Source organism: Hemitrygon akajei, unplaced genomic scaffold (genome assembly GCF_048418815.1).
Source record: "Hemitrygon akajei unplaced genomic scaffold, sHemAka1.3 Scf000136, whole genome shotgun sequence".
In the NCBI taxonomy this organism is placed as follows: Eukaryota; Metazoa; Chordata; class Chondrichthyes; order Myliobatiformes; family Dasyatidae; genus Hemitrygon; species Hemitrygon akajei.
In genome coordinates, this window is record NW_027332022.1 from 659,445 (window position 1) to 670,081 (window position 10,637).

A 10,637-nucleotide genomic window follows, 5' to 3' on the forward strand; every position below is an offset into this window, starting at 1 on the left:
ACAGAAGTCATTCTACTTCTACCTAAGGACTGATTTAGAGACTGAAGTTTTGTATTATGTTCGTTGTGACCTTACGAAGGTCAAGCGGGGAGTGTGTTGCCTTTATGGCATTCGTTTAGTTTATAATATTTTCGCTTTAGTAATTCGTTTGTTAGCATTTTTTAGTTAAAGTTAGGATTGTTTAAAATAAATTCGTTGTCTGTGATATATCGCGGCATGCGATGACGTCACACCCGGTTTCGCCGCGTATTGTGGGAAAATACCGGTTCGGAGACACGGGAAGGAGGGGGCTCACATGTGTAGGATCAGCGCAAGAAAAGTTGTCTTCTACGCATTAGAAACATAGTGAAGCAACGCCGTAATTTCATGAGATAATAGATATCTTGAATTAAAATGTTAACGCTGATCCTGTTAAAAAGTAATGACGGTTGATAAGGTTTATGTTTTCGTTAGCTAAAGAATTGCGGATAGTTTGTGTTGAAGTGTATTTAAAGCAGTCAATGGCGTAAGTAGATTCTGACTGTATGCTGCATTTTAATGTAATGTAGTTGTAGTTTACCTTTGCAAGTATTTACGATGTAAATGTGGTATCAAGAAGGAAACACATACTGTACAAATCTTGTATTGTTTTATCAACAGTTTTCACCATACGTTAATGCGGAAGAGTGAACAGTAAACGGTTAATCTTACTGCGATCCTGTTTTCATTTTACCTCGGTGTTTAGTTCAGCGTTCTCTTACACCTGAGCGAGAACACTACAATGAGGCATTATATAGTTAAGCCATTTTTCCCAGTATGAATCAAATTGTTCCAGCTTATGATTAACAGATGCTGTTCTCTTCTCCATTTTGTAAATGTCCATTGTAATTTCCATCCATGCATTTAAAGTTGGGCTCTCCTGTGATAACCATTTCCTAGCAAGAGTCTTTTTAACCAGTCACCAACATTATATTCATTAAATATTTATCTCTTTTCAACCATTCTTCCGCTATGTACAGAAAATATATGGTCTTACTCTCTAAGGGTATTTCACATTTAAAGATGTCTTGTAGGGCATCGTGTATCCCCCTTCAATAGTCTTTGATAACGGGGCAGTGCCAAAAAATATGATAATGATTTGCATTTTGATTTTCACAATTTCTCCAGCAAACAGGGAGGTAGATAGATAGATAGATAGATAGATAGATAGATAGATAGATAGATAGATAGATAGATAGATAGATACTTTATTCATCCCCATGGGGAAATTCAACTTTTTTTCCAATGTCCCATACACTTGCTGTTACTATCATAATGGTATTTCTGAGATGGTGTAATAAAATATCGTATCAAGTTTTTCCATCCGAACTCCCTCCATTTCTGTGAACTGGTACACTTCCATTGATACCTCCATATTGTTGTCCATTCTTCCTCAGATGTAATTATCCCTCCTTCCTTCTCCCATTTTGTTTTAACGTATGAAGTCAAATGTGTTTTGAGATTTAACAACCCCTTATACATGCTTGAAATGATTCTACTACCATTATCTGAATTATATGCTTTTCTAAAGAGTTCAATCAAGCATGGTTACATTTTTAAGCGTCTTATTAACATATTGTCGCATCTGTAAATACCGATAAAAATCTTGTTTTTCTAATGTATTTCTCATTAAGCATTTCAAAACTGAACAGTGTTCCTTCTTTCATTATGTTGCAAAGAACTGTTATTCCTTTAGCTGTCCAGTCCTTAAATCTAGCATTCAGTTTATTCGGTGTAAAATCCAAGTTATAGGCACACCAGTTAAGAATTGCAATATCTCCCTCTAGATTATATTCTTTTATAGCAGTTTTCCATATTTTAAGAGTCAATTTCACCCATGGGTTATCAATAGTATTTACGTACCTTTGCAGGTTGTTATCAACCAAAATTGCTTGTATGGGGACGGGAAGTACCCGCTCCTCCATGATTTTCCTCTGAGCGTCAGATGATGGGTTGCACCAACATATCACGGCTCTCAACTGTGCTGCAAAATAATAACCTCTAAGAGAAGGCAAGCCCCATCCCCCCTTTTCCTATGCTAATTGCAAAGTTTTGAGACGAGCTCTAGGCCGTTTACCCTGCCAAATATACCTTCATAGCGTCTTGTTCCATTCATTGAATTGATTTTGATTAATCTCTTTTTGTAGGGTCTGAAAGAGATATAACAGTCTGGGCAGTATATTCATTTTAATAGACTCAATCCTTGAACTGAGACTAAGAAAAAGAATCAGGCTGCATCTTGCCACATCTTCCTTATTTTTCTTTTTTATATAAAGGCTGATAGTTACATTGTGATCATTTTGCCAAATCATTTGGCATAATGATGCCCAAATATTTGAAAGACTTTGTGTGCCATGCCCAGGGGTATCGAATTTTACTTTCTCTTGGTGGGCTATAGCAATATGAAGGTAATTGGGTTTTATCTATGTTGATCTAACCCAGATAAATCGGCTCGAGAAGCAGTTTTAAGACACGTCCCGTAGAATGACCACGTGTTGATTTGCAGGTTTATTTTGTTGGATATTCGCATCCATCCCCTGGAGGACTGAAATATATCCTCGAGATAGTGGATGCGGTCATCAAGTGGAGAGAGGCTTCCACAACTAGACAATGAAAAGTGTTGACGTCACAGCCAAGATTTACCCGTCTTTACCCGTTGGGCATTGCCAAGGACTCTAGAATCAGATCACGGTCCCCGCTACACTGTACAGGTGATACAATATCTAATGAAACTGTTTGGGGGTAAAATAGAGGTTCCATATCCCCTATCGACCACAATGCAGTGCGATTGTTGAACGGATGAACTGGACTTTAACAACAATGTTGTCCAAAATGACTAAACGGCTCATGGGTCACTGTCTTACTCTATGTTCTTATGATAGTGTTCACCACAAAAGCATTCTCTCCTGCATTTATACGTTTTAAGTTGACAATTGGGAGAAAAAAAATGAAAGTGTTCGTATTCTTTCTTGGCTAGATTTACACAGGCCGAGTATGATGGCACTGAAAAGGACGAATGCAAGCAGCAATTAATTGATCCTATTAAGGAGGCCCATTATGATGCCGCCCATAGTACGTGACGTAAGAAACGGCAGAGCGAAGCTTGTTTCGAGGTTCGAGCAAAACCGCGGGCGTTTAAAATAGGACTGAAGGTTATGATGTCACTACATCAGCCGAGACCCTTTACACCTTCCAGATTTGTCGGCACAGAGTCAGTCCATCAGTATATCGAATTCAGAATGCTCCAAGCAAGTTGGGTTGGTATCATATCAATAAACTCAAACCTTTAGAGATAGTCATTGTCCTCTAGTAGCTTGAGTTCCAGAAAATATATTGCCAATGGGGTGCCCTGGACCGAGATAAGATGATCCTCTTAGATTTATGTTTCGACGATGACGTGGATGAAGGAGCAGTTGCTTCTTCAATGAGTTGGGGAACCACTTCCCGTTTGTACCCTGAGGATGAGGATAGGTCACATCTTTGCACTCGCCCGATTCAAAGTGGATAGAGGCTTTCCCAGATAGATAATGAAAACCGCTGACGTTTCAGCCAGGATTTTGTTTTTGAAAGAGTTTTTACCCGTTGGCGATTGACAAGCACTTTAGAATCAGTCATGGTCGCCGCTGCACCGCACATGTGATACAAAATGTAATGAAACTGTTTGGGATAAAACACAGTTGGTATCTCATATCGACCACAATACAGTGCAATTGCTAAATGGATGAGCACAACTTTAATGACAATGTTAGTTAGAATGAAAGGGTTAGAATCCTTGTTTAGGCTAGATTTATCATCAGCCGAGTGTGGTGGCATTGGGTAGAACAAATGCAAGCAGCAATTAATTGACTCTATTCAGGAGGCCCATTCTGCTGCCACCTATAACAGGAGACGGAAGAAACAGAAGAGCAAAGCTTATTTCGAGGTGCGAACAAAACCGCGGGTGTTGGAAATAGGACAGAAGGTTATCATGTTTCTAAATCAGCCAAGCCACTTTACAGCTTCGCGATTTGTAGGGACATATGATATCGCTGACAGAACCGGTAGATCAGTATATCGAATTCAGACTGCAACAAATAAGTTGGGTTGGTATCATGTTAACGACCTCAAACCCCTTGGAGATAGTCAAAGTCCTCTCGTAGCTGCGTTCCAGAAAACCTATTGCCAATGGGATGCTCTGGACCGAGATGAGTGATCCTCTTAGATTTATGTTTCAGGCAATCGACGGTGATGGGGATGAAGGAGCAGTTGCCCCCTCAGTGACTTGGGCACCTACTTCCAGTTTGCTCCCGTAGGATGAGGATAGGTCACATCTTTGCACTCGCCCGAGCTAAGGTGGAGTCAATGGAAGAGAGAAACAGATGGGAGAACGTGTTTGTTGTGTGGTCTTCTGGAAATAACGTGGGGGATAATTGATATGATATGAACGGATTTTAACAAGGCGTTAAGGTTAGTCATGGTAGGACCATCCATAACGTCAGAAGGTTTCGTATCCATGGAAAATTAGCTGCTAGATTCAGAAATGACGCCCACAGAAGGCAGAGGATAGTTGTAGATGGAGCGTTTTCTCTCTGGATGTTGGTGACAGGTGTCCTGAAGAGATCTGTCTGAGACCCAGGGTTTTTTTTGTGTTTTTATGTGGAAGGATGGTTTATTGTATTTCCAGTGATGTGAAAGTTGGTGGGATTATGGATAGTATAGAAGTTTGTCAGAGTTTACAACAGGACGGTGACAGGACGCAGAGCAGCGCTGAGAAGTTACAGATGGAGTTCAACCCGGAAGGTTACGGAGTGATCCATTTTGGGAGGACGAATTTGAAGGGAGAGGTGATATTTTCTTGAGTCAATCGAGGGCCACACATTAGTACGAGTTCAGCAATGGAAACGGAGTGATGAGACTCTCTCCAATAAGTCGAGGGCCGCTCATTGCTACGAGTATCACAACCGCCACGGAGCGGTGCACTGCAGAAGGAAGTGTGATTGACAGGTGAGCTTGAACACATCCGCTGTTCTGCACACACTCATAGTGATTCTCGAAAGGCAATATACCTGACAGTAAATCAGGAGGAAAAAATACAACTTCGTGGAAAATGACAGAACGGCCTGAAAACCTGCGGATTGTCCATAGATTTTACTTACTGTGTTTACTGAAACAGAGAATGGATGGAAAATTTGCGGTAGAATAGTGGCAGATTTGAGAATATCTCTTTAAGGTTAAATAGACTGCATGGCACGTCACGGGTGTGGGGTGGTCAGGCCATTCACTGGCAGAGGTCAGGTTCCTGCCAAACGGCCCATGTGAGCGCTGGAAAACATTGTTCTCAAATCTGTCCGCAGCCCTCGCTAATTTCCCGAGGACATGTTCCCGTTTTGCTCACAGATCTCTGGAATATCGCTGTGGATCTTTACAGTGTTTGCAGGAATACGTGCAGTGTATTTTATTTTATATCAGCTGTAACTGTGATTTCCAACACACAAACAGACCGAAATGACTGGAACGAACGAAAGAAAAGAACAAACGAATGTTCCCCTTTAATAAGGAAGTGTTGTTCATTTCACCCGCCAGAACAAACTTTCACTCAATTTCAGAAGCGAATGTGCACGGTCAAATATTACAAAATAAATCAACTTCAAGATGAATGCCTGTTTTAAAGCAATAATAATATAAAAAATGCCATTTAAATAGCTGAAGCCAGGTATCATGCAAAATAACATGGAAAAAGGCACATTCTATTTTGTTTTACAGTAATGGACTCTATTGAGGAGTCAAATTCATGACACCGGGACAGAGTGAGTATAAATAGTTTAAGATAAGTGTTTGTGCAGTTGGTTGTCACTAATGTCCCTGACGTATTAGCTACGCTAATTGCCTCAGTGGAATTGCTCTCATCTCAATAAAAGTCTGTTAACCGATCACCAGTCCATCTGAGCAGCTGAAACGCTCCGTACAACTGAACGCTGCTTCTGACGGAATATGGGATATCCGGCGATTTACTACATTGCGGCCATTTTCTATCCCACACTTGTAGCGGTTGGTGTCCCCGGTAAGATGCCGGAGCTGGTTACATTATGTATGGTGCCGTCGTTACTCTGCTGCGGTATCCGCACTGTTACTGAGCACAGATGCTACCCTCGGCTGAAAATGGAGGACTCAGGCATCTGATGGTTTTATTTCTATTTTCCATACTTTGATCGCAGCGTTTTCTTCTTTTCTCAATTAAGTTGGTCCCGATATTGTCACTGTTTCATAATTTCACCTCATTAGGCTTTCGGAAGTGATGCTGGTCACTGCTTTTCTAGGTCCGTGTCTCTATCAGTGCAGACACTTCGACTTATAACAACGTGACAGCTTATTTAAATGACGGTCCAGTCTATTTTCGACACGTAGGTCTGTTCTTGAAATGATAATTTGTGCTTTGTATCTTTTGATTCCACTTTGTCACGGCTGCAAACAATCCCTTCAGTTCTTTCACGACTAGTAATGGAAATGGTTTGCTAATAGGAGTGATCGAGTGCCCACCGGTACGTGAGTCCAGAAACTCGGATGCCTTGTTCAAAACTGTTGGAAGGTCGCCAATCCACTGACACTTACATCCGTCATTGTCCTCCAGCCGGAGTGCAGCGACGGAGACCGCACACACTGGATTTCCTCTTTCCACTTCCAAATAGACCATACCCTGCATAGCATCGGTAGAATGGGGGCATTCAGGGAGCTGACCATCTTTCTATTTTGTTTCCAAATTTCTTGCAGTTAACTTAATGGCGATTGTGATCCTCTCTCGGGGAAAATGCGGACTCTCCAAATGCATCACCCGTTACCTGGTTGGAATGGCAACAGCGGATCTGCTGGTTGTCATTGTTGCTGCTTTAGTGGAACAGACCAACAATATCTACATTTATTCCAGATCCCTGCTCATCACTCCTGTATGCGCTATGACACTTGTATTTCGGGTCGTGACGCAGGACTGTTCTGTTTGGTTCACGGTCAGTTTTACCTTCGATCGTTTCATCGCCATATGCTGCCGAAAGCTGCGGGAGCGATACTGCACCGAGAGAACAGCAACGGTGGTTATCGTGACGGTGGTTATAGTGGGCTGCGGGAGAGGTGTCCCGTTTTACTTTGCCCTTGAACCTTACGTCATCATTGACAACACGCCGTGGCGGTGCGCTGCCACATATGAATACATCACTTCACCCGTGTGGAGAGGGTACCAATTACTGAACAGTATTTTAACACCATTGCTACCAATCGGCTTAATCCTGGTGTTTAACGGGTTAACCGTAAGGCATATTGTTGTAGCAAATAGAGTCCGCAGAAAGCTTCGGTACAGCAGCGACAATCACAAAGATGCCGAGGTGGAAAAACGCAGAAAATCGATGATTTTGCTGTTTTCTATATCAGCTAATTTCATATTATTTTGGATGCCCTATGTAGCCCATTCCCTGAAATGGCAAATGCAAAACTATTATTACCAGGACAGATATTTGAGTTCCCCGGTATACATCCTACAACAATTTGGGTTCATGTTACAAATTCTCAGCATGTGCACCAATACTTGTATCTATACACTGACACAGAGGAAATTCAGAGAAGAGCTGAGGAATGGAATGAAGTATGTGTTGACATTAAATGGCCATCTGTGCAGATAACGCCCGTGTCCAATTGCAATTCTGCGGAGTTTTCAAATAAAGCCGATTTGCAATGAACAGGTTTGGCAAATATGTCATAAATTCGAACAATCATATGCCTGGCCATCCTGAAATTGTAAAATTGGCAGAAGATTGCTGACTTCATACAGTTCGGGTAGGTAGCAATACAAACGCTCAAAGTTGCGGGCGTGATTATTACACTGGTTGAAGTATGTTCCAAACTATCACAGACACTCGACTGTCAAAAGGGCAGGGATGCCTTCAGAACTTTCCGGAATTTAGCTGTTTCAAAATGGAGAGGGTCGGGTAACAGAGTTTAAAGGGGGCGCAATAGGAAACCAGGGATAGCATCGCAGCTGCAGAAAGGGAGGACAACGTGGAGCGTTTGCTTATTAATAGATAGCGCGACTAACACACAAACATGAAGCTGATCACTCCGTTTGGAGTATTCTATACAGCCGTCCACCAGATCAACCAAATAAGTGCTCCGGGAACGGTGTAGATCCGATCGGGAAGCCGATATTTGACATCGGCCAGTTATTGGCACGGATAACTGAAACATCCAGAATATTCTCTGGCACCTCCTCAGGGTAAAAGGTCTTGGCATGGCATAATTTCTCAGTCGTGTCGAGGAAGGATTCATCTGAATATATGAAGACAGGCGGACTGGCGAACAGTCCATACCGGATCTAATATTAGAAAAGGAAACGGGTCAGGTGACGGATCTCTCGGTGGGACAGCATTTCAGAACGACAGGGCAGATCTGCCCTCGATTTACCTTGCACATGGATAGGACCAGGGAGCATGGAATGTGCTTAATTGGGGGTTTGCGGTGTACGGTGCTACCTGTCAGGAACATGGGAACGTACATTAGGAAATGATGTACTCTGGGAAACGTGCAACAGATATGTGGAGATTGTTTAGGGAGCACTGACATGGGGTTCAGTTAGGGTTTGTCTCATTGACACAGGGCAAGGATGATAGCATAAAGTAACCCTAGGTGGCAATAAAGTTGGAACAACTCGTCAAGAGGAAGAAAGAAAGGTACTTAAGGTTTCGGGAAAAAAGGATCTGGCAGGGTTATGGAAGGTCACAATGCACACAGAAGAGAATTTAGTAATGGATTTAGAACATTTAGAAGGGGCTTTGAGAAAACCTTGGCGAGTTGCACTGTGAAGAACAGGAGGAGACTGGAGACAGTTTGGGCAGATCAGAGGCAAAAGAGGAAAACTTGTGTCTGGAGTCCAAGCTCCTCAATGAATACATTAATGAATGTGAACACAGCGTCAAAAGGCAGATATGCCAGAACATGCCGACGCTGAGAAAGAGGATGCGCTGGAAACTTGGAAAACATTATGATAGATGATTCCCCGGTGCCGTAATGGATATAGTTCAGCTGATTTGGGAAGGGAAACGAAGATATTGCTGATATTCCGGACAGGATATTTGTGTTTTCCTTGACCACGGTAGAAGAACTGGAAGATTAGAAGGTGGCAAATGTTATGCAAATCGCTACAATGCATTCATATCTTCAAAATATTTCAGAAAGTGACATGCTCTTATTTGTTCAATGGTTAACAAACATCTGTAATTGCAATCGTAAACAATTTAATGAAGCCTTTCGACTCCAAGACAAAGAGGTGCAGAAGGTAACGGATCATCCACGAGTTAATATACAACACAATTAAAACATGACGTCTCCAAACCTCCAACGACTTCCAGGATTACTGACCTCCAATGTCTGACCAAGGATAGGATTCGGATTAAATGACCCTTTGTTGTATAGTATCGAGGCTAATCATCCCTTTTACCTATTAGCACCTCTGTAGCAACAGATCTGTTCACCGTACTGAGACCACTGTCACATCCACCTCCAACCCGGAACTACAGTCTTCATTTGTTTTCTGTATTCTTTCAAACGTATTTACATCTTTCCTGCAGGTAGATGAGCCCAACAGCACACAATATTCCAAATTAGACAGCAATGATGTCTTAAACAACATCAACATAGCATCCTCACTCCTGTACTCAGTACATTGGCCTATGAAGTCAAATGAAGTCAAAAGCTTCTTTTTTTTTTACGACCCGGACCGTGGCCATCCACAACTTCCAAAGCAAAAGGCCTCAACACGCATTCTAAAGAACTTAGGAGAGTGAGATGTAGAGAGCTGAAGCTAGCATACATCAGCACTTCATAGAATTTCGGAAAGATATGCAGCGTTCGAATTTCGCATCAGTTCCGGGAAATCACTCTCATCCGTGTACTTCTCCAATCATCTCCTAAACGTTGACATCGTTATCTCAATTACCATTTGTGTTGTCAGCACTGTCTACACTCTGACCACCCTCTGGGTGAAGAAGTTTCCCCTCATGTTTCCCTTAAACTTTTCACATTTCACACTTCACCCAATATCTCCAGTTGTATTCTCGCCCAACATCAGTGGAGAAAGCCCGCTTGCATTTACGCTCTTCTATACGCCTCATAATGTTGTCTACCTCTGTCAAATCTCCCCTCAGTCTTCTACCCGCTCGGAAATAAAGGTCTGACAGATGTAATATTTCCTTTTAATTCGAAACATTCAGTCCCGGCAATAGCCGTGTTACTTCTTTTCCTGCATTCTTTCAATCTTATTTGCATCTTTCCTGCAGGTGGTTGAGACCAACCGCACACAATATTCCAAATTAAGCCCCAATAAAGGCTTAAACAACAGCAACGTAACATCCCAACTCCTGTACTCCGTACTTTGGTCTAGGAAGGCCAGTGTGCGGGAAGTTTGCGACCTTGTCTAACTGTGCCGCAAATTTCATTGAATTATGGACCTGCATTCCCAGATTCGTTTGTTCTATCGTACTCCTCAGTGCCCTATTTCTCTTTGTGTCAGACCAACCCTGGCTTGCCCTCCCAAAGGGCAACATCTGGCAGTTGTGTGTGTTAAATTCGATCTGACAGTTTTCAAACATTTTCCCTGATGG